The sequence below is a fragment of the Opisthocomus hoazin genome, chromosome 2 (genome assembly GCF_030867145.1).
Source record: "Opisthocomus hoazin isolate bOpiHoa1 chromosome 2, bOpiHoa1.hap1, whole genome shotgun sequence".
Lineage (NCBI taxonomy): Eukaryota > Metazoa > Chordata > Aves > Opisthocomiformes > Opisthocomidae > Opisthocomus > Opisthocomus hoazin.
In genome coordinates, this window is record NC_134415.1 from 116,890,147 (window position 1) to 116,915,768 (window position 25,622).

A 25,622-nucleotide genomic window follows, 5' to 3' on the forward strand; every position below is an offset into this window, starting at 1 on the left:
TGATAGGACAAGGGGAAATGGCTGTAAACTAAAAGAGGGCAGATTTAGATTAGATATTAGGAAGAAATCCTTCACTGTGAGGGTGGTGAAACACTGGAACAGGTTGCCCAGAGAAGCTGTGGCTGCCCCCTCCCTGGAAATGTTGAAGGCCAGGTTGGATGGAGCTCTGAGCAACCTGGTCTAGTGGAAGACATCCCTGCTCATGGCAGGGGGGTTGGAACCAGATGATCTTTAGGGTCCCTTCCAACCCTTACTATTCTATGATTCTATGATTATTTGAGGAGTGGCAAGCAGCACAGGTCACAGTCTGGGATGGTGTGCGCACCCCCAGTTGTGTTGCACGGGGAGGGAAGGTGTGCTGTGAGTGCGGCTGCACGTCCCCCCTGGTCCTTGCTCACTGTGGGACTGCAGCAGCTTCTTCATAGGCGCTTGGCAGGGCTTTTTGGATTACAAACAGGATTTTGACCTGAACATTTGACCTCTGTAGATGGCTGATTGTGATCAATAGATTTTCTGTTGTGTTTTTTTGTAAAACTCCAGCTCTAACCTCCCCCCTGGGGTTCTCTTTCCTAACGTGGTTGCCTCCCTTCTATCTCTCTGTCTCCAACATGCTCATCCCTTCCCAGGCAGCCGTTTCCTCTCCCCCAGAGTTTGCCTTCAACTGGAGAGAGGGCTGAAGGCACAGGAAAGGCAGCTGCCCTGCTTTTTGGGCAGTGCCTTGACTTTTCTCAGAGACTGACTTATAACCTACGGAGTAGCATGGCTTGTTTCTGATGGAAACAGAAAGGAGACATATCTTACAAAAAGGTGCTTTTCTATCCTATTTCAAGCCCATGCTCCAAAAAATAGGGAACTAGAATTTATCAAAGGAAAGATCACCAAAAATTTTTTGGTGTTGGTCAAATGCCTTTTTAGTGCAGGTGCAACATTATTTTTGGAAAGACACTCACAGGTTTTTGGATGAAATGATACATATGTCCTCAAAACCATACATCCACTGAGCTACACACACTGCAGTGAAAATGGTTATTCAGGAATAAAGGCAAAACAGAGCATTTAGAGTGGAATTGTTGTTGAACTGTTGCTATATTTGGCTACCATTGAGAAAAGAGCCTTCTGTTACTGACTTTGCATCTAATTATATTAACAAAATAATAATTAAAAAAACCCACTGCACCCTAAACATCTAATAAACATCTGGTATTGCAGCATACAGTACAATACTCCGTGAATCCAGGATAAAAGAGCTTTTCAAGATGAGGATTTTATCATTCATTCTGGTAAGTTCACTCTTCACTGAAAACATGGGAAAAAATGAATTAAGAACTCTAACAACCAGCCAGCAGGAAATACAAAAATAAATCTAGATTGATGGCTATGCTCTGCGTCTATATGGCTTCCTTTGCAGAGAGTATCTCAGCCTGCAAATTCTCCAAACTCATTAGTACGGAATCTGAAATTCCAGTAAAGTTTCCCTCCCATTTTACTTGACCTTCTGCTACTCCTGACCTACTGTGCAGCTCATCTCAGAGCTAATTCTGAGCCAGATGTAAGTGGGACAGATATTCTTCTAATCTGCTACAACTAGTGCCACCTTTTCCAATTTTAAGATGAAGCTGGCAATACAGACAGTTGCAGATCTGTAGTTTCAAAATAAGTACAGGGCATGCTCTTTCTCCTTATTCCCCTCAAAGAGGGTAACAGTTATTTTCATAGTTATTCCTAGGAGTCCATTAGTAAATCTGAATATCTCTGTGTTGGGGTCATAGGAAAGATTCAAACTGACATTCCTGACAAATGTGTCACTAGAAAGATCCAGTCTCTTTCTGAAAAGAAAATATTGACAAATGTTTACAGTGATATTTCAGGACGTTAAGTGTTGGCTAACCATAGTGTGTTATCCTGACAATCATTATCTGATTAAAGAAAAGGCCTAAGCACTTTCTAACTGATGTCAGGACATTTTCTAAAACTGTATTCTGTGTTACTGCATATTGTATTGCAGGAAGTTTGCTGAGGCTCTTATTATCAGAAACCCATATTAGTGCATTGTACACCCCAGCACTGATGGTGGTGCTTACAGCGGTGATATCATTACATTCCCACTCTCCGTCTCTTGATGCTCGCTAAAGTCTGTTAACCCTTTTAATGAACACTTCTCAATTTATTTTGTTCTTCAAGAGGAGGGCCAATTGTCGATATCTGCTCAGCTCTCAGTTTGCATGATTCAAATTAGAACTTGGTAGTTTCAGGCAGATACAACGGTTTTCATTTCCTCTTAAATTGGTGATGTTATTTTCAAGCAGTGCTGTGTTCTATAGCACATTTACATTAAAAAGAAATATTCATCCTATGACAGGAGTCTCTTGTTATACCAAACATTGTATAAATTGTTGCAGCTCTTTTAAATTCAGTCCTCTTTGTAGAATCATTTAATGCAGTTACAAATTGTGACTTTTTTTTAAAATTACAGTATGGTAATGATTATAAAGAATCTTTTTTCTCCTTTAGAAAACATTCTGAGTCTCAAACAGGCTAACAGTTTATTAGTAATTGATTTACTTTCCTCATTACTGTAAGACATGTGGCAGTCACTGTCCTGGCAGCTCATCACAAACATTCCGGAGGGATAAGTACCAAAAAACTCCATTTCTAGAACATTAATGGTAATAAAAATCACTAATGTTTTATAAAGCATTTTTTTTCTGGCGGGTTTTCACATTCAGACATCGGGAGTAAATCATATAAAATTAACAAACTGTAGTTGACATTTTATTTCAGTCCATCATGATTTGCAAAGGGGAGCTCTAAGGAAATCCAAAATAATATTTTATAGCAATCACTCTTTGTCCTTCTGAAAAACAAACCTCTGACTACATGCTTCTGCAAGGCTTGCCATTGTATGTCTGTGTGTCTGTGTGTGCACGCAAGTGTGTACTGCATCTGATTGTCTGCTTTCTTATTTCAGTTTTACCTCCTGCACCCAAGCTGATTGCTGATTGACTATAAGGGGTTACAGAGCGAGGTGAATTTTAGTGGTAGATGAAGCTTTGAAAGAACATCTCAACATTACATTTTATCCTACTGTGTGAGCAAATGCATTTGGCATATAAAAGTACTTCACCAAGCCGCAGCCACATATCACATCTGGTTGATCGAGGTTCACGTTGTTTTGTCATATCGTAAAACAACAGCTCTCTCACTTCAACTGTGAGAAGATGTAAGGCCAGTAAGCCTTTGTCTTTCTCTGCAGAAGCAGAATTTCCTTCTCTGCTTAACAGTTCCCCTTTGGTTCCTTATGCTTACGGAAGATCACATCCTTCTCCTGCAGTGCTGGGGGAGAAACTGAACTGCGAAGAGGGTGTAATGGATATGCAGAGAGCTGTACAGATGTAGATATCATTGATTTTTGGAGAATGCACATAAAACAGAGAATATTGCAGAAAGGTGATGAGGCTCTGAAGCAGCTTGGGGCCAGAAGGGATGGTACAAGGCTTGGGAAGCTACACAATCATGCAGAGGGGAGTCACAGAGCTACAAGCATAAGCACAGAAAGGCAAAAGTAATTGTAATGCCTCTCAGAGAACAATAATCATGTACCCAGAGGCCAGCCAGGGAGCTGCTTAAGAATAAAAGAAGCAAAAGAGACTTTTAAGACATTAACATAAGGCAGAGATGGGCAGACCAGCAGTCCTCTGACACCATAGTTTCCCTTGGAAGATTAGAAACCTAGTATTTCTGGCAGAAGCCTGAATTTTATCACTAAATTTCCTAGTTGTGGGGTTTTGCCTATGAGCAAGAAAGCAAGTGGAAGGTAATCACCACATAGTCATACGTCATTTCTAATGAATTAACTTGAAAATGGGACACATATTTAAAAGAGCCAGAAGAAATAGGAACAGCCAAACAGTATTATACATGTATTTCAGCATTCTCAAAGCACTTTTGTTGCTTAGTTAACATCTGCAGCACCCTGGGAGGTTAGCAACCATTTATTTTCATTATTTGTTAATTATCTCATCCAGCGTTACCTGTTTAAAAGTTAGCTGCCTATTGTAAGCTCTTTGTCTAGACTCCTGTTGTAGTCAGAGAGAAAAGATAGGTCTATTGCCCTTACTGCTTCTCTCCACTGATAGGGAGAATTTAGATGGCTAATTTTGACTAACCCTCTGACTTTCTAACACAGAAAATTCACTGAAAGTAATTGCACCCTTAGTAGCTGGTGAAGTGTAAGAAGCTGAAACGGAAGGTAAGAAAGCATGCTGAAAATAAGATTGGAGAACACAGGCACCATTGTTCAGGTTAAAACATATCTGTTAGTTTCTAAGTGATATTGAAAAAAAAATAAATTCAATTTGATTAACAAGTAAATAATAATCTAAGAGTTAAAAATAATTATAGACATCAGAAAAAAATTGAGACTGGCTGTCTGGCTGTCTAAAATTTAGATTCCAATAAGTGTCAAAGGGGAGGCGACTGAAATATTAGCATCTTAGATCAAACTCTGCTCTGAACTGTATTTATATAACGTTACTGAAGTTGTGAGTACTGCATAGGTGTGAGGACAGAATTTGAATCTCATGTAGTGTGGTGTGAGATCATACACTTTCATTACCTGGAAACTGATATGATGGGAATAAAATACAGTTAAACTATGTGATTCTTAAATTTCTTGGAAAATATGGAACATGGCTTTTCTTCAAGAGTTGTGCAATGTTTGCTTATTGGTAAAAGAGAAAAAATACATGCTGAAAATCTCAAAGTTTCAGTCTACAAACAGCTTTATTGCATTTGGCAAAGGCTGTCTTTAACTGTTTAAAATGGAGCACACATTCTTCTGTTCTGGCATATGGAAAGGCCAGAACCAGGGAATGGAGCTTTGTTCCTGGCTGGGACTCCTTGGATTGTCAAGCACAGAAGAATCCTCTCCAGAAATCTGAATTTATAAGGAAAGGTGTTTAATTGTGAGACTAAGCTCTGCTCTTCTTTCTGAGAAGTTGACAGGAGCTTAGGTAATTTCACCAGGAACAAGTTTGGGTCCTTTGACATTACTGGCAGGCTATGGTCTTTTATGTTCTTTCTATATCTTTCCCATTTTGAATCCCCTTTAAAATTTAACAGTTCTCCTTTAAATGCTGGAATCCTGCTACCCATTACTATGGTTACAGTTCCTGAATCTTGACCCATTTCACTTTCTTTTGAACGTAGAAGTAATAACATTAGCAAATACCACTCTGCTGAGTTCTCATCAAACAGGATACAACATGCAAATGCTAGCTGCGCTGTAATGGATATCTGTGAAATACCAATAATTACTCTCATTTAGTGTATCTGCAGTTACTAGACTTGTCCTTGACGGTACAATAAATGAAAAAAATTATTTATTCAAAGTGGGGTGAAAAGTGTATTTCACATAACAAAAATCTACAAGTCAGGTTAGCAAAAGATTACCATAAAGAAATTTCTTTTTCATGAAGTTTTATTTCTTCACAAGACAAAGAGCAGACTCTTAAATAGTTTTATTAATATTGACAACCGATATTTTTTAATTATTATTATTAGCAGCAACAAAGTAACAAGATACTTATACAAAAATGGCACCCGATATTCCCAGACTAGAGCTGCACTGTACTGAGGAGGAAAACAAGTACTTGTTATAATATATTACCATAGATTTCACTTTTATAATTACTTTCACCAGAAGATCTGAGGACATGTGTCAGGTGAAATGCACTTAACAACGGTGAGATAAATTAGAGCCCTTCTCCATGGGTTCCCATGGCCTTTTACAGCCACAGAGAGAGCAGCAGGGTAGTTTGTAGCACAATGATGTGCAGTGCTCTGACTAAAATGTTTTCAGAAAAAGCAGCACTTTTTCTGCTGTTAAATGATAATACATTGAGAGTCTCCTGCTTCATCCCACCCCTGCCCTACTCTCCTTTCCAGTCTGTGCTGTCACTGGGCGCTGTGTGGCAGGTATTGTTTGCTGGAAGGGCCACAGATTTGTGTGACGAGTCATCTCCATCCAGCAGCATCATGTGTCAAAGTGAAGTCTGATAGCTGTGTGGAGGACTGGATGACTTTTTTAATGAGATGATTGTGAAAAAAAGACCAAAAAAATTTATTTAAAACTCACATCTTATATGATGGTAGAGCACCACATTGTGTTTTCTTCTCTAAAGCAATTCCATCATGTTATAAAATAGTAGCTTTTTGGGGAAGAAAGTGGTTAAGCGAATGCACACAGCAAAGTACATTAAGACCTTTATGTTTTACTTGCAATTAACGTGTAGTCAATTCCAGATTATCGGTGCAATAGGGTGTGTGTTTGTGTTGTCATAGTGGTGAAGGGACTATGAGGTTGTTTTTGACAAAATCTGCCCACATGCTCCTAAAATGGGTTGCATCACTTTCTCATTTCGGTAGGTGCACTTTCATTTCATTTCATTTCATTTCATTTCATTTCATTTCATTTCATTATTTCATTTCATTGCCACGGTTGTCATCTTCCTCCCTGTTCACTTGTGTGCACCTTAGCGACTTTGCCAAGAGAGCCTGGGGGAACGTGTGCGCACATAAGGGATGGATTAAATCAGGGGTGCAAAGCTATTAAACCAAACATGCAATATGACTGCTGCCAGCAGCGAGATCTGGAAATGGGTCGATGAGAAGAAACACAACAGGAAGATTGGTCTGAAACTGTTTTTGCGATAGCTGTGAGAAAAGTGTTGCACATCTGCCCCACAGATGGGCAGAGCTGGAAGACCATTTCTGAATGTGAAGTGTGCATTGCTGCTTCAGTTCAGGATATATGGAGGCTTCAGACTGAAGTGTGATTGTAACACATGTAGCACATACCAAGCTAGTTTGAATTTAAAACTGCATGCTGTAGAATGCAGCTGCCAAGCAAGTATTCAGGTTTGTGTGCAAGCATAAACCAATGTTCTGGTGGGTTTTCTGCCATCAGTACAGGAACAAAGCAGGTGATCAGAAGACTGGAGCTAGCCCAGTTACACCTGTATGTGCACCAAGCCTATGTCCTAATTGCAGCATAGACGTAGTTTTCCTATCTGTCAACACACGATACTGGGTATCGCTAAACCGAAATTACATACAATATCCTCCAAACTGTAACAGTCCTATCTGTCAACACACGATACTGGGTATTGCTAAACCGAAATTACATACAATATCCTCCAAACTGTAGGACATACATGTTTACGTTCAATGAACTCCAAGGAATAAAAGCAAAATACTATACCACAGTAGGTTGTTCCACAGAATGTTTTCCAATATACCTGCGTATAAAAGAAAAAGAAAAGAAAACACCATAAAGAAACTTTTACATTGTGATATTCTTTCATGTTACAATATCAAGGGTAGATGTTAGCAACCACAAAATGATGGACTGGGACGCACTATCCATATTAGCAAAATAAAAAATTGTCTTTACTGTGAAAATCACACAAATGATGTTGTCCTCAGGAAAAAACTTTACGCATGAAAGCTTTATTCATTAAAATTTTGGTGAAGGATAGGAGGGCCAATACTCATAACTTTTTACGGTGTTCCTCACCAACATAGGTTTCATGGATTTTTACTTCAGAGCTACTTAAAAGCAACTCAATATTTGATAGCCACATGTGAAACTAGGCACTGACATCAGAAGTATTGTGATGGTACAGATAAAAAATGCTTTTTCTCCAGAGCTATCCTGCTGAGACTTAGGGCTCTCTTTCTCTTATTAGCATGTGTCATACGTAGGTATGCGATCAAAAAAATAAATCAACATTTTGTCATAATTAAAATTTCCCTTTGTTTCTCCTATCCACATGGATATTGGAAACACTTTCTAAATATAAGAAGAGTTAAGCAGCGAGGCAGTTTTCAAAAACTAACTGAAGAATCCCACTTCTCTCCTGAAAAGATAACTTTATCTTAGGAATGGGCTAGAAAGACTTGTCATGGATAGCCTAGGTACATTTAATTCTTCGTCAAAGCAAGCAGATAAACTACTGGATCTTTGAAGTCTCTTCCAATGCTACACTACTAATACACATTTATTTGTTTTTATTTCTGTTAAAGGAATTAAGGCTGCTTTTTCTGAGCATTATGCAGGAACTAGAGCAACGAGAGCTCTTTGATGAATTAACAGTTTCTCTTCCCTAGAAGTCTGAGAGTTCAACTACAGACAAGACTGCACAGATGAGGAAAGCATAAAAAAAGTTCATAACAACAATCACAATTCTCCATTTGCCTTTTCATAAGCATAACGTCAACATTTTTTTCTTGTCTCCTGTAAGTTCATCTCTCATTTACCTACTGTAAGGGACTGTTAATATATGAGAACTATTATGAACAGACCAAGATTAGTGATCATTCTCGTCTCCTTTGCAATAGGATTTCCTAACTCTGGGTAAACTGCTGAGCAAATTTTGTTCCCTTCATGAATCTCACATTTTTCTTTGATAACTACCATTGCATCAATGTAATTGTATACTTGTTAATGCAGATCCTAGCAGGGAGTGCCCATTTTTTCAACCCTAATTTGAACAATTGAAATTCAGAGCTGGCCTTTCATTTTGATCTAGTATTGTAGACCTGCCATCAGTCTCTGGCCTATGGGCAGCAGTGCTGAGCAGGAAATGAACTACCGTCAACATTAAGCTTTTGTTTCTCCCTGTGAGCTGATGAAACATGTAGAAAACAAAATATTGGCTTGCAAGCAAAATCAGAACAATTTGTTGTCTGTGTAGTATGAAATGGTGATTACTGTGGGTCAGGTGTTATTAGAGGGGGACTTTCACTGACAGAGGAGGGCAGAGAGATGCATTCTCGTTGCTCCAGGCAGTAGCTAAACGCTGAGCCAGGCAGTGGTTATAGAATCCCGTGACTCCGCTCCGAAGAGAAAAGAGGATTGCTGCTGCCCCAAGTCCGTGGCACTGGAGGCCAAGGATGTTTGACTGGGGTGTATCCTTCTCCCTGGCAGAAACTGCTGGAAAAAGAGATGGTGCAACATGGGTACAGCGAGTTTCTAGGAGCTCTTTAGGCAGATACAAGGTTAAGAGTCCAGAAAGCACAGACATACCTTTAAGCTCAGGCTATGGTGTTTGATGATTCCTCAGAATGTTCGAACCTGTCTCGCTGTCTTCAGATCTATTTTGCTAAAATTTAGTTTCAGGATATTGTTCTTCACTGACACTATGTGAGTATCTGCATTCGACAGGAGGCTGGGTGCCCTCTACATTGGTATGATCTGGAGACCTGCTTCTCTCTAGAACTTTTACATAGCTTTTGTATAGAGCATAAAAAGGTACTGAACCTCAACAACACTCCCACACCCACTTTTCTTGAAAGTACCAATCAGATAATATAGATGAATTTATTTAATCTAAATGATTTTTAAATCTTAAGAAAACTATGGTTGCAGTACACCACACACAACATGAACATATGCACTTTCTTTCCTGTGCTAGATTAGGCATTGAGTTATGATATGGTGTGTTAAGGCATGAGATCTTGAATGAATTCTAAATTAAAAAGACATTTCCATGTGTAGATGAGCAAACAGTTGTTTTGACAAAATATATTATGAGTTCAGCTTGGCATCACTAAAATAGCCCCACCAACCCTTTTTCCTCTCATAGTCCCCTGAAATGCAAGAATACCTTGTATTTTAGCTGTCATCTTAATGGTAGATATTATTATAGTGGAAAAAGAGCTAATATCAACTGCTTTTAATTTAGGCAGGATTTCTTTTACATGAAGACAAAGAATTTTTCTTCTATAACCGTTTTGACTGGAAGTCATAGGTCCCTTGCCAAGAAGTTTCAATTATGCTTTTAAAATATAAATCCTAGGAGTCTTGAAATTACAGGGTGTGGGTAGCAATATGTTAAATGTTTTACAAGTGAGGAGAAATTAGTGCATTTTGGCTTATTCTCGGTGCTGTTAAGAAACAAAACTGTTCTTTTGTTGTAGGTAAAAGCAGTTTCTTACAAAGAAGTCCATAAAAACTGGAAAACTTTTTCATATAATTCTGTGGGAATGACACACAGATAACTTTGGAAAGTGGAAAACAAAGTCAGCCTCACCCAGGACATGTTCATCAAGAGGACATGGTGTAAACACACCGTAGGATGTTTTGGCTTCTAGAGCAGCCATGGGATTATTTGGGCTGTGTTTCAAACTCTACCCATCTAACACATTTCCCATGCGGTATTTGGGTGGGGGAAATGAAAAACTACCCCCTTGTCAGGTATGAAACTATTTCCTTTTGTCAGTTTGAGGTTAAGTGTATGCCTTGGTCGTTTGGGTGGAGGACACTAACAGCTGCAGTCAGTTTTGAAGGAAAGGATATTTCAGCTGGGGCAGGGAGGATTTCTATACACCTTAGAGTTGTTCATAGCACTACTGATCAGGACAAAAGATGCTGTGTCAAGAGATAGTATAGAAGACTATTCATAAAGCCTTCCTCCAAGTGTGGCAAGTTACACTGCAGTTCTGCTGTCACAAGTACTATGTTTGTTAGTGATCAATAGCAAAATCATTCCTGTATGAAACAAATGTTATCCAGCTTGGCTGTGATCAGATGGCTGTACTTCTGTCACATTAGCCAGAGTATACACACTAGAGTTTATTTTGGCATTAAGCTTTTTTCCAAAGACAGGAGAACAAATGATATCAGCTCTGGTATTAAGATGGAATGGTGAAGATGAACAATACCTACTGTGGTACAAAAATTTGTTGGTATGAAGTTAACGCTTCAGCTATTTTTGAACAAATTTGAGCCAGTTGAATGAGATAGTATAGAATCAGCCTTTTACATGATATGACTTTGGCTTTTTGAACCAGGAGCCCTAAAGCCAACATTTGCTGTCTTACACACCGATGGCCTCAAGCAATGAAACACACATAGCTCCTAAAGTCCTATTATTATGGGTACATAAATCAGTGCACTTCAGAATAACTGACAAATCTGCCAGGTAAATACAGCAAGAGTCACATTCAGGGTTTCTGTTGACACTTGCTGAAATGGGAATACGAAATCTTCCAGGTGCCTCAGTCCTTAGGGCGGTCAGCGAGTTATCACATTTCCTCTCCTTTTACTGTTGAAATTACGAACAAGACCTCAGCTCTTCATTATGGTAAGCTTTCCCTAAAAAATTGTGTTGAATCTTTCATTTTTCTTTAATTAGCATTAGCAATAATAAACCGTTAGTAGTTTTCCAACCAAAGCTTTAGCCTTTGGAGTACTATAAGAAAGCAAGGGGAGTTTACTGTTCCCAAGTGAATTATTTTATTATTCTGTGGGAGGCAGGGAATAAGTTCCTGTTGCACTTTTGAATGCTGAAAGCAAAATGGTCAACAAGTGGGATTCCTAAGCACAACTGCAAAATTACAAATCAGCAACAACTTTTAAGACAGCCATGGCCTAATTAAAATTAGTACACAGTAGGCTACAATACTGACATTGGGGGAGCTGATGAATGGTGGCGCACAATAAAATCACCTTCTGCCATCAAATACAAATTGCTGAGCTCAGTTCAGGGGTAACTTGGGTAAATGTTAGGCATCTGTGATAAACAGGAGAAGATTAGGCATTTGAATGGTCTTTTCTCTAAAATCTGTGAATTTAGAACTGATGAGTAAAGAAGATGTGAATCAGATACCCCAAAGTGTAGACACTCACCTTAAGCTTTATGCTGTTTTTTTCTTTGAAGTTTCTTTATCAAGGTTAGGTGTGCTCATTATTTACAGAACTACTGGGAATTTACCTGGATATGGTTAGATTTCCCTGTGAGGCTCAGGCAGCAACTCCTACCATTTCTAAGACTTCCCTGGAGCCAAGGGGAGCTAGAAGTACCATGCACCACCTGCAAATTGAATGCAAACTGTGTCAAAGAGCAAAGCTACTATGAAAATTTGGCTTTACTTTCTTTCCCCTTCCTCTGCCCAAGGTCATCTAGTATTAGATTCTGGTGATTCCCATTTTCTAATCTTCTGTTCAGTAGGGCATGTTTTGCTGCCTTGCTCTTGATGTTTCACAATTCAACAGGATATAACAGCAATTACAAAACCTGACAAATGAAATTTTAAGGTAATCTGAGAGATTTCTTTAAGCAGGCAAGATTCTGATCTTGCAATTTGTTTCACGTAGATAGGGCTCTGTACAGGATAACATGCCCAGGGAACAAAGGATTCGGGATGCATTAATGCATACAAAAGCTGTAGGATATTATAAGCAACATGGGTCTTCAGTATGTGACCCCTATGTTTTGTCCTATTATATCTACTTCTGATATCTGGTAAGAAAGCCAGGATCCTGACCTAACAGAGGCATCCATGTGTTCTGTTCAGAAGTCATTAACAGATTCCTAGAACTGAACACACCAAAACAGTTTTGTATTTTTTTTTTCTCAGACCGTCCCAACTAAGCAAAGAACATTGTTTTGTGCTGAAAGCTGAGCTCATATTTAAGTATATATCTAAGCAGTTGCATTAATTTTTAACTTCCTTTATGGAGTGATTCAGAGTAAGCAAAGCTCAGTAATCCAGAAATAGCTAGGAGATAAATCTTGAAAACTTGGCCCAGTTTATGTCTAGGATATGAGAGACAAATCTTTGCATCTGAAGCTACTTCCCACCCTTCAGAGATAAAAAGGTCAGGACACATCCTTTCATTCTGCAAACATGCTGACCCGAAGACACAGAAATGCTTTAAATATCAAATCTGAATTGCTACATTTCTTAGGTTATGCACCCATTTTTTAGGAAGATTTACTGTCAAAGTATTCAGATTATCTGACAAAAAAAGTGTCACACTTGCTAATGTGAAGAGTAACTTTGTTCTGGCAATTGGCTAGTGGCTTGTCTTCCATTTTTCTGTTGACCTGTGATATATACTTGTAAAAAATCAACAGAAGTCATTTATACACCAAGAGGATACTCTGTAGAAAATTTCAGCAAAAAGCTTTGGGGATTTATGTGTCAGACTAGGGCATCAGCCTCATGTTCTATTGAGGATTCTTATCTTTATCCCACACTACCTAGCAGAATATAAATCTATAACGGGAGAAGTACCACAGACGCTGCAGTTTACAATATCTAGAAGAAACAACAGAGGCAGAGGAGACATAAAAGGATAATTTTGCTTATACAAAATAGCAGCCTGAAAAATAAAATGAAGAAAACAAACAAGCAGATGGAGAAGGCGAAGTCTGCAAGACACAGCTGTGCGAAGTATTTAAATATCCAGATGCAAAGCAGTTAAAGGGTCAGGGACGAGGAAAGGACGCAGAATGCTCTTAGCAGCTCTGTAGCATGATTGAATAGTCTGCTTTAAAATTGTAAAAACATTAATGACTGTTGATTGTCCAGATTTCTGTCAGATTTAAATGGAATCTTAGATTTTGTTAGAAATCCAAACTCCTGAGACTCCTGAGCACCTTTTAATATGGATTTGTTGCTATTTACATGAGTACAATAATTAATGTGTAGGAAAAAAAGCTTTCTCATTCGGTATTTACTCAATTCTCTTTTAGCAAAAAGAATAATAAAACATTTTTTTTAAAATAGTCATAATTGTTTTCTGAAGCAGTTACTACCCATAATAATGATAATTTACGCTTTTACTGTATACTGACTTCATCTAAGGGATTCAAGTGCTTTATGAATGTTAATTAGGCATCTGCAGGCATCTATTAGGCACCACCAGTTGCTAGATGATGATTTTGGTCTGTCATTAGCTCAAAAGACTCCACCTGCCCACTTTGCTTAGTATGCTGTAAAGGGGGCTGGGGGAGGGCATCTGCGCACTGAAATGTGGGAAAGATGGCTTTTGTTCTAAAATATAGCCGCAGTGAAAAAAGTTAACTTAAAATGAGCTTCTGAATGAGATTTTATTACTGCTTTGATTATTTTCCTGGGCTTTGGACTCCCTCCTGAGCTGGCAGATGTCCCCTCATGTCACGTCGGTGGCTGAAGGACAGATTTTCATTCCTACCCTCAGTCGTGTCTCAGGTTCTTCAGTCATTTTGGGATCCTGTTCAAGGCTACATATCCATTTTATAATCCCTCTATAGAGAGGTTCAAATACTTCAAGTGCTTTCTTGCTCACTACGCTTCTTTGCCATTTCCTCCATTGCCTTGTTATTCTGCCTTCGTTCTGCTCTAGGTGTAAAATGGCCCATGTGCCTGTTGTGGCTCTGTAGCAGCCTGGCCAGAGTCAGGAGGGAGGCATTAAAGCCAGTTTTGTGACTCAGTCACCAAGCTACTCATCCTTCCTTTGCAGGGTGAATAACTGCATTTAAAATGAGCTCCAAACTCACTGTATTTTTTGGTAAAGGCTTCTAATCTCCTTACAAGGAACTTCAGAAGCAAGGTAAATAATAAAACAGAGCCAGGGGCAATGAAAATTGAGCTAGCGAGGCACGTGGGAACTACAGTCTAGTGTAAGCATGGTACATAAACAAACCTACTGCAGCAGCCTGCGTTCCTCATAGGGGAGACCGGCAGAGCACAAAGAATATTGTTTTCTTAAATTGCGATTTCATAATTAAGTCAAGAAAGTGCACTTAGATGGTAAAGCCCATATTTTCTATGACTAGAGAGACAAAAAAAAGACCATAAAAAAGGATTTTGATAGTGCTATATAAGGACAATATTCTGATTACGAACTGTAACTTTTAAAGGATATTAAAATCCTGTTTCAGCAAGTGGCTGGTTTTAGCTTGCAAACTCTTTCTGTAAGATTCTAGTATCAGTTTCCATTCACACATTTGTACTTTTACGTTAAACAAGGAACTATGTTTTTCTTAAAGATTTTTTTTGCTTGCTGCAATTATGGGTTGGCTGGACATTAGAGGTCTGATTCTGGCTTTTCAGGGTCTTTGACTACATCGAGTCAGGAGGAAGCCCTGAGACCCTGGTCACATCCTTAGGTCCCAACTCTCATGCAAATGCCACAGTCTTACAAAAATTGCCCTATGAATGCTGGTTTATCACTAGGCAAGTTTGGTTTCAATGGATCCAACATGATTAATGTCATTGTACTGTGGATGGCTGGGTGGGCCAATTCATAAAAATTATTGATCTGTTTTATAATTTTTATATGATTATTAAATAAATAAAATTATTAATCATGTTTTATAATTTTAAAGTTTGACTTTTAAAGAGGAGGTTCTCTTCGAGATGTATCACTAGCAGCATCTTAGACGTACCAGAATGGTGGATGAGCTGTTCTATATCTTGATAAGGTCAGCAGCTCCTGCATCTGTGCTGGTCTGCAGAAAATGTATTAAGGCTGTATAACACCTAATGCTGCTCCACAAAGCTGGAAGCTTCCTCCTGCTTTAACACAGTACAGACAGCCACTGCCATGTCCACAGGGGAGGGTTGGTGGAACACACTGGGTAGCCGGGAGAAAGCACTGCCACCACCACACAGCCTACCTCCTCTCACATCTAAGAGGTGTCAGTCTGGTCCCAGGCTGGGTCTTGCAGCACTACTCACTTATCTTTGCACCACACATTGCAGTTGTCTCCATGGGCTAATTTGCTGCAATCCAGAGTCCAGTCCCAGCCTGGTTTATCTCCCAGCACCTCTGTTCCCTGAGCACAGCAGAGACATCCAGCCCTCCCAGTGTAGGTGTGCTCCTCCTCGATGGCTCATGGTGGGACCTAAACAAGTGCAGTTCAAGAACTCCTGCTCTACATGTAGCTGCAGCATCATTTCCTTGTTATGAAATGAATCATGCTTTCATTCTTCAGACTGTTACCAAAAAAAAAAAAAAAGGAAAAGCGTGACTGTGATCTACATTCCTTTTTCCTTGCATTCAAGAAATGAAGCTAAAGCCAAAGCACTGCTAAACATGGAACCAATTATTACTTTTTCAGCTACCCAAAGAAAACATCTCCACCATGGAAAAAAACCCACATACATACTAGGCAAAGCTACCTCAAACTCTGTAGACTTGCATTTTTTTTTAAATTCTTAAAATCTCTTGGATCACACCTCTTTTTCTCCTGTTTCCTGTCATTGCTATAACAAACCTTTTTGGCCAGCAAACAAGATTTCTTTTGTTGCACTAAAAACTTTGCGCATGATTCATTTTTTTTCTTAGAAAAAGCTTCAAGCCAAATATTGTTTTCAGAGCCTTTTCTTCCTATGTCCTCTCCCCTCCCCAAATCCTTTTTCCTGAGGGACTTCCTTATTCATGGTATCCTACTGTAAACAAAGGAAAGATGATATCAAAGTAATTGCTTGAAATATAATTGATGACAGACTCATTCATATGCAGCACTTAACAATGTCTTTGCATGCACATAATACTTTAGCACACTTTGTTAATTCCTGGAAACTAATCATCCTTTGGAAGAAAAAAAAAAGACAAAAGGAAAACCACACAAGTTCATCACTTAAAAGAGCCTGGAAACTTGTAAGGTACATCTGGTGCTTTTCCAAACATGGTCTGTGTCTGCATCTCACCAGTTTCTTCCAGCAGATTTTGGTATCTCGACCCTTGCAGATATTGTGTTTGAAAGGTTTTATCATCCACCTGACTATATGCTATCACATATTTCCTGGTAGGTGTTTTTCACAGCATACCCAAAAGGCTGTTTGGGGGCCTCCTGTTTTTTTGATCAATCTGTAATACATTTTTCTTTCATCTATTCCTATTTGGAAGTCTGTTTTCCTCTTCACTTTTTATTGTTTCCATTCATGGTTTTTAATATTGAAACAGGTTTTGTAAGAACATACAGAAAGGTGTATTTCATCAACTCTGGGTACATCCACCTTTCTCTCTCCATACCCATCTGGGCTCCATTTTAGCAAACTACTCAGTCCTCCCAGAAGCACAAGTCAAGACAATCTGCAGTCACAGCAAATCCAGCTGACTTTAAACTGCGTAGTTTGGATACTACTAGTAGTCTAGCTGTAACAACTGATAATATTTTACCATGATACATAGTGACAAAAAGAGATATAATTCTAAATATGTTTTTTCTTTTCATTACTTGAGACTAGAATTGGCAAAAACAAACCAGGAAAACAGAAGAAAAAAAATACAAAATAAGGATTTTGAAACAATTTTGTTCAATGTACTTTTGTTCTTTGCAAAATGTGCCTTCTATTATTTGTCATTAATACTCTCAGCTCTTCTCTTGTGTAAAGTTTATATCTTCTTTCTCAAAAGGCTTCTTGAACTGATTTTTCCATCATGCCAGAAGGACATGTTGTCCAGGTAAGACTCAGAGATTGTGAGTATCTCTCAATTTTTGTATTTATGATTTGTGGTGATTCGTCATGGAGAAAATAAATGATGACTTCTACTTAAGCACGGGAATTCATGGTTAATATATATATCCACATGTTGTTGATATTGTACTTTTTCACTTTCCCCCTTCTGTGTGTTCTACTTATTCATATTCAGTCTTAAACTGAAAGTCTCTTGCTTTGAGACAGTGGTTGTATGAGACCAAGTATAATGAGATGTCAACCTTGATTCAAATCTGCTTGTTCTAGCTCACTGAAAGTAAATAATAGCAACAACAGTAGTTTAAAGACAGTGGGTGAGATCCTGTCCATGTAACTTAGTAATATAATTGCACTTTAATTATAGACCCTTAGGGTGAAATTTCGTTTCATGTAAATTTAATTGTTTTCTACACAGATGTCTGCATTTCATCTATTTATTGAGGTACTCTTTATATTTATTGGAGAAAAAGAGACACTTAGAGGCAAAATTCTGATCTGTTTTAGAATGAGATGTATCACGCCCTCCAAGGTAAAAGGAGGAATTTTGTTGTGATGGAACACAGGGGTTTCTGCCTCACTATGCTCATGTTTTTTACATGTGGAAGGCAGGTCTCTAGGAGAAATGTGATACCACTATGTGACTGGTGCCTCAGATAGAGATTTCAATGAGGTTATGAGTACCTACTTCTGATCGCATGATGATGAAGGTTTTGATACTGATAGCAAGACTTTGAGAAATTTTTCTGTGACTAGATGTAAGACTATCACAGACTTATTAGCTGCAGGAGAAGAAAAGAAGCTCTTAGAGAAATCAGGTTGTCTGATATTCCTGGGAGCATGTAGTCTAATACTTCTAGTTGGGCTGAATACACAAGGAATGATTTAAGGATTAAAATAATTTTGCTTTGGAAATGTATATCTTTTTCACGGATCCTTTTTTTCTACTATGTAAGACAGACAAAACATAATTGACACTATATTTGTAAGTCCAGCAGTATTTTGTGAAATGCAGAAAAAATATATTACTCTTAAATGAATTTTCTTTCCTCAGTTTGGAGTTCTGGTTGAAACAAAAGTTTACAGTGGGATTGTGGACATCTGCAAAAGCTATGGAAATCAAAACTGGTGTGACTAAGGGGCAGATATTACTACAAGAACTGCTTTATATCCTTCAGCCTCTTTCAGGGCCCTAGTTGCATTTGTGGCAAAGTAAGTATCAGCAGATCTGTCCAGAGGATCATTAATTATCCTTTGTTCTGCCTGTTCCTAGAATAACATGTTGACTCTCTTGATCATATCCACAAAACGTGCAGAAGGTCATTTCAGAGTTAGTGTCAAGTGTTCAACTTCAGACTTGTAAGAATCAATTAAGAATAACTGTGAAATCAATAACACCACACTTTTATTAAAAAAAACTAGAAGAAAAAATGTTGAGTATTGATTTTTTAAATGTAAGTATTAGAACTACACACATTTGTGGATCTAAATTAAGCTATTTTGAACTCAACGCACCTAAATGAAGATCCTGCTAGACATAGGAAACTTTTGAAAATCTCATCCTAAATGGCAAAGAATTGTCTTACTATATCTCCCCTTTTCCTAGAATGACAGTAGTGTTCATGGTTGTGCTGTGGACCATGAAGAGTAGCAGTTTCTTAAGGACTTCCTTCCTTTTATCCGCAAGTGACGCTAATGCCTTTCACTTATTAATATGTTTTTCTTTGACTGTGTGTATATTTTTTGACAGGAATATGGAAATGTTGGTTGGGAAGATGCAATTTAATTGCATCTAGTATAATTAGAAGGGCACAATAGCCATATAAAGACAGGGAGTAAAAATCACACAAGAGAAGAAAGATACATGACTTTGATTTCACCCTCTAATTAATTGCATAGCCCAAAACCACAGCTGTATACCATGAAAGAAGGCTTAAAAGTGACTGTGTGATGACAGTTATGTAGCTGTTACTCATTTATCCCAAAGCAGCAAACTTACGTTCTGCAACAGCTTTTTCTAATATATTTTTTATTATTTCTCTCTGCGTTGTAAAATGAAATAAATACAATGGCAGCAAGTTCAAAAATGTAAGTAAAATCTTTACAGACATATTTTCTTCTGCCTTAAGAAAGGATGCACATGTTCTTTCTGCAATACTTCACTGTTTCAGGCCTGCTCAGAATTTGTCAAGAAATATAACAAAAATTAAATTTTTATTCATTGTTTAATGAATTATCTGAAGTGATATTTTTAAAAAAGATGAAACGAGAATGAATCACTGAAAATACTTGTTAGTCTGAAAACATACAATGTTAGTTTGAATTTGCATTTTTTTTTGGTACACTAATCTTATTAACAGTTCTCTTATTACTGAGAACTCTAGATTTAAAGCAGCTCAGTCTTCTGCAGACATAAAATTTTCATTCCATGACTTAAAAATAATGTTATACTTTCAGTCTGCTAATAAGCTCCTCATAATCAATGAAATGGGGTGGTAAAAACAGGCAAAAGCTCACTTCTGAGGAATCCGTGAAATGGATGCCTTTTTCCATTGAGAGTTGACAGGCTGAATACAGGACGTGTGTGTAAACTGCAGACCAGACATACCTCTTATTTCTGGAAATACATGATAAATCATGCATACCACTTGCTCTAGGACTTCACCGGTAAAACAATTATACAATTTTTTTTCAGCTTAGTGCATATCTGGAGAAGTTGTCTGAAAACCACGTATGAAGGGAATTAGGCTAACCTTCAAAGATTAGGCTATAGCAAAGAATTGGAGTAATTCAACATTGTTTATATGTACAACTACAGAAGTACATTGGTCCATTAAGGTGCTTGGTTACCTGGGCACTTCTACACAGTTTTCAGGAGGGGGTTCATGATGTGAAAGTGTTTTCTGATGAAAGTAAATCCAGTTGAACTAGCTTTAATTTTAATATTTCCCCCCTCCTTAGTTCTTTATTACTTAAACTGCATGAGCAATATGTAGTACTTAGCCCAAGAGAGAATTAAAAAAACAAAAAAGGAAAAAACCAGAAGAAAAGAGAGAGAAAGAGAAAGCAAAGACAAGATTCCTTCCAGATTCACTCAGAACATTTCGCAAAAATTTTCCATGTTGTGCTTTTTCATGCAGGCTTTTGATCAAAATATTTGGACTTATGAACTTTTTTTTTCCTTTTCATCTATTCTTTTCCCCTTAAGATTTCACACTTTATTTCCCTAATATTTTGCTGCAGAAAGTCAATTGTGTTTTTGACAGCAAAATCCATTCTATAAGATAGAAAGGAGAGCAGAATCACAGCACGTCAGCCAAGAATAAAGCATTTAGCTGAGGCGCGAAGCGGAGGAGTGCAGTTGCTTTGAGGCTTCCCTCTCAGCGCAGACACAGCAGGGAGGTGCAGCTATCTCCAGCAGAGCATTCTCCCAAGGCAAGTTGTGGGCCGGAGCTGCCTGTCCCCTTGACTCCAGAGGAAGCTTACAGCAGCTCCTCTCCCAGTATAAACGCCTTGGCTGTGCACTTGTGGTTCAGCAAGATGTATCTGAATCTAGTGGCATGCTACAGAGGGGTTAAAGAGCATTTTGGCTCCTTTTGTTTATAGGTCTTAGCTGGTGAATGAAAGTGACAGAAAACACCTATGTACACATGTCTAAAACACATACAGTAGCTGATATAATATTGGGTAAATCCCTCTAATCCTGGCTCGTAACAAACATGTTACACAGTCATGCTCAGCATCACTTTAGGAATGAATTCTGAATGCAAGATCATATTCCTCCAAAATCTGTAAAGCTACAAAAGTTCAGAGGATTAGGTTTGCAATTTAATCTATTTACAGCTCAGTTAAAATGTACACCCATTTGAATTTGCCTGATGGAAATGCTAAGCATGACTCACTAGTTCCATAATTTGTATTTTATTAAACCCTGTCAAAATACGATTTATGGCTAACCCAAGACAGCCTTGAGACACGAAAGCAGAAATCTTTTGTAGGTGTTATAAGACAGATGTTAGTCTGAGTTTGTTTCTTGTGTTCACAGTCCATAATTTGCATGAGAATGAGCACTCTGATTTCAGCTAATTGATACTTGCCTCTAACTGTCATGTCAATCTTCTCCGTGGCAGGGCAGACACGTTCAACAGCGCAGGTGCCATCCAAAAGTAACATTGCAAATGCACAGCCATGCTCTAACCTGCCACCAGTTTCAGCCCACTGCCAAGGGAGTTTTAAATTCAAGGGATCATTTTTTTTCCTCACAGCCCTTAGAAGAACTATACTGATCTAAACATGGACTAAATACTTCACACTATTCCTGATCACATGAGCAGGCTTTGCTAACATACAGAAGATAAGAATAGTAGGGCTGACTGTGAAAATAGAGAGGGTAGGATGTCCCAGGCTCAGGTATTATTTGGTACGGATGAAAAGGGCCTTTCTGAACATTCAGAGAATCAGTCATCTCTAAGGTATACCATGAATGGTAGTCCAATTTTAATTACTGGTACTCTAGTTACACAGCATTTGAAATTTTCTACATGCCGCCTTCTAAAAGTGGATTTCTGAAAGAATTCTCTCCATAAGTGCTGTAAGGATCCAATTAGAGGCAATTGCTTGATTTCCGAACCCTTTTGATCAGCCTTTAGTAGTGGCCCACTTCAGAATTCCTCAGGAGCTTTCAGCTTCATTGACAGTCCAGAAATAATGCCTCGGTAGGATGTCACTTGGTGCTCTGAGCTCTGATACACCCTCCATTCAGGCACCTGTACTAGACATTATCCGGCCACAGCAAGGGTCTTTTGCTAACAGCAATAAAGCTGGCTGAAAAATAGGAGGACTGGAACTGTTAAGCACTTTCCAAAGCTTCAGCTTTTCAAAGACAAACAGCCAAGTCCTGTCTTCAGAGAATTATGGTGTCTCTTGCTGAAATCAATAGAAAGCTCCAGTTTTTACCTTTTTCTATGCTTAGGAGATTCAAAAAAGAAGAATTCACAATATAACATAGAAACAATTCTCCTTTAATAGGACTTATGGGATAAGCACCGCACTTCTTCCTCAAATAGTGTGATTTACATCATTATGTTACAGAGGAGTGAGGAGAATTCTGCTTTTCTTTTAGCCATTAGGCAAACCGTGGGCTTAATCTGAACACTTATTTTAGTCAGATGGAACAACTCAATACCATATCCAGTGAAATGTCCTGCTCTGTTCACAGAGTCACATTTCCTACAGAAAGAAACATTTTCCTACAGAAAGAACACTGCATAGTTCTTTCCTTCTTCTGAAAGACTGTGGTGATAAAGAGGCTGGCAAAACTTACAGATTTCAGCAGTCATCCGGGTTTCAAATGGACAATATCAGGCTAAATATAACAGTCCACAAATCAGAGCAATTCCAAGACTTCTGCCTGTAGACTGATGTTTTCTTCTGCCTTCAGCTCTGGAGGTGACACTGCTTACAGGATATTAAACACCCTCTAACTTGGATATAGCACCTTGACTGCAACATCAGTATTGCACATATCTGAGGTTACTTCATGTTTGTAAGGAAAGATGCAGACCATGTGAACAGTCCCTTCCTCTGAAAATAAAAATTTAAAAAAATCATTTGTGTGTGGCAATTATACCACCTCGTAGTATGCCTTTGAAGACTGAGACTAGCTAAGCAACCGTCCCTTCAGAAGTGAATGTGTTTTGGGAAATTCATGTTGTGGAAAAGTAATTTTTGAAACACAGCATAATTCTTTTTTCACTTGCCTTTTTTACCAATGACAAATAAAACCAAAAATCTTGTTGTTCTGAGAGTTTGGCAGGACTCTGCGATGCCATAGTAGTTTAACAAAGACACATTTTTCAACAATACTTTCCCTCAGTTCTCTTGAAGTGTGAATGCTATACCACGTATATCTGTCAGGTGTTTGTGAAATGTGTCTATTTAACAGCTTCCTTTCTATAAAAGCATATATTATTTTTACAGCTGATAGTAACTTTCCTTTAAGGGTGTTTTAGTTGCAATGGGAATGAAAGAACATGCTGGTCAGATGAGTTGGTGTTGTCAATATTCTTATAGTAACTGGTTTTCATGGAGGCAGCTCCTGTAGGAATAATAACAGTAGTAAAATAAAATAGTTAACACTTATGTAAGGTTTTACACTTTCAATGCCTGTGATACCTAACCTACATGTGAACTTATGATGATTCGTGCAAGTCTAAGGAGCTGTAGCAATTTGCATCAGCTGAGAATGTTATAGTTACACTTTAAACTAGCACTTACATAATAAAACTTATTTTGTGGGAAAACATTTCTAAATAGATTCCCAAAATGTAAGTGGAAGATGTTTCTAGGAAAAAAACAGATGAGTGAATTAGTTAGAATAAATAACTGGATCAAACCCTTCTTTTTAAACAAGTCTGTGCTGGCTAAGCCAGCGTATCTATAGCTTGTTCTCTAGCATCTTGGTCTTTCTTAGTGACTTAGTGTCAATCTAGTGTTCAAAAACAACCTCTGTTATAAACAAGTTTAATTTGATGAGTCACATTCTATTAAACGTTATTTTTAAATGCATCTACCAAGCTGAAATTAATGGACTCTTCAGCTACTACCACAGACTTTTGAAATAGCTTGTCCCAATTCTTCCCTGATTTATGATAGTATAAATCAAGAATAGTATGTTGCAGGGGTGTAAAAATTGGTTAAATGAGGATCAAGGTAATAATATGGGGTTTTTTTGAGGGAACACTTTTGGTGAGTACATATACTGTAGATAGACATGTCATCTTTTTCCTAATTCAGAATTTTAATAGATTTCTTTGTTCCTTGCATTTTTCTCAACAGAATGGAAGTTTAATACTGAATACTGATACATCAAAGAATTAAATTGGAAGTACATGAGCAGTCACAGTGATTTGAGGAAGATAATTTCCTGAATGCTAGTACCTTTCCAATGGGACAGCTTGTGTGTTTAAAACCCTGTATGACCGTAACTGCTTTTCAAATTTGAGGTTTGAAAAGTATATTTTGTGTTCTATACTCTGCATCCACAATTAGAATTTTTCAACAAATTTCCTGGATTCATTTAAGAAAAAAGTTGTTTTCCCAGATTTTCTACAAGAGAAACCTGAGCCTGTTTTCCCAAAGAGGAAAAAAAAAAAAAAAAAAAAAAAAAGAAATGTCAATTGAAGCTAGCTTCCCTACAGCAATACCATATTTGGTCAAACTCCATGACTCATCTTTCCTAGAAATACTACAATTATATCACAAAGGCCATTTCTTTCTTGCTCCAAGTTGGTTTAGTCTACCAAATATATAGGAAATTGGGTTTTCTGAAAGCCCTTTGATTTCTAATGCAGCAATGTTTCATTGTGCATTGGAGATGTAGCAAAGCAGCTGTCAGGCAGCTCTTCTCTCACTGTAGCAATTTTAAGCCCCTGTTTTCTCCACCAGTTGAGCCAAAAATTATAACATCAACTCCAAAAATAGCCCATGTAACCTTTGTACAGAGGTCTAAAGTGAAATTTTCTGAAAAAAAGCATACCTTTTTTTTAAACATCCTTTAAAGATATTTCCGTAAATCCTTCAGCTGTGTTGGTTTTTAAAAAATCTCTTAACCAAAAAATTAACTTGGAGGCTGAATTTTAATTTTTCATTCTGAAATTCAGTACGGCTTCAGCTTGTACAATAGGGGCATTCTGGGATAAAAGACAAGCCTTCATGGTTTGCCCAAAACCAGGTATAGACAACTGCTAGCAGGAATAGGTTGCAAAGCAGACCTTTTGCCAGGAATTGAAGGAATAGTGTGGAGAAATTTTATATTATTCCTCAAAAGAGTTTGAAGTCCTCTAGCAAGTCTCCCTTTGTTATTAAAGAAGCCACTGGAACCTGGGTCGATCAGTGGGGCACTAGGCAGCTAAACTTTGTGAAACTGATAGAGGCAATTTTCTGGCTGTATCTGTCTAGTTTTGCCTTATGCTTACTGGCTGAGAGAGGAAAGACACAACAGTCAGTGATGCTGGGGAGCACATAAACCAGAAATACAGTGAGTGTCCTTGGAGACCTACTGGAAGTGAAATTGTAGCTGCAGCCTGCAGCAACAGGACTGTAATGTATGTTTAGCAGGGGAAAAAGGATTAGAGCCTGGCTGTTTGGCAGAACTTTGCGTTTTGTTCTATGTCTGGCGCGTTGCTTTGAAAGAGAGTATCTAACATTCACCGATGATTATGAGGCTAAAATGTACAACAACATGGCTTCCATTAAGTCAGCAGATGAAACATTTCCTGGGATTTTGAAAAGTATGCAGAATTACTGCTTTTCAATACTACCAGTGGGTGAAGATTTTTTTTCTGCATCCATTGATTTACTCAAAC

At 38.1% G+C, this 25,622-nt stretch overlaps 1 long non-coding RNA gene across 1 annotated transcript; it reads left to right on the forward strand.

Moving 5' to 3' along the window:
- The first annotated feature begins 1,207 nt into the window (after nt 1-1,207).
- Nucleotides 1,208-18,644, forward strand: LOC142360621 (uncharacterized). Its single transcript, XR_012763265.1, has 3 exons — nt 1,208-1,280; nt 17,198-17,245; nt 18,311-18,644. It is a non-coding gene; the product is annotated as an uncharacterized LOC142360621 (long non-coding RNA).
- Nucleotides 18,645-25,622: the final 6,978 nt, after the last annotated feature.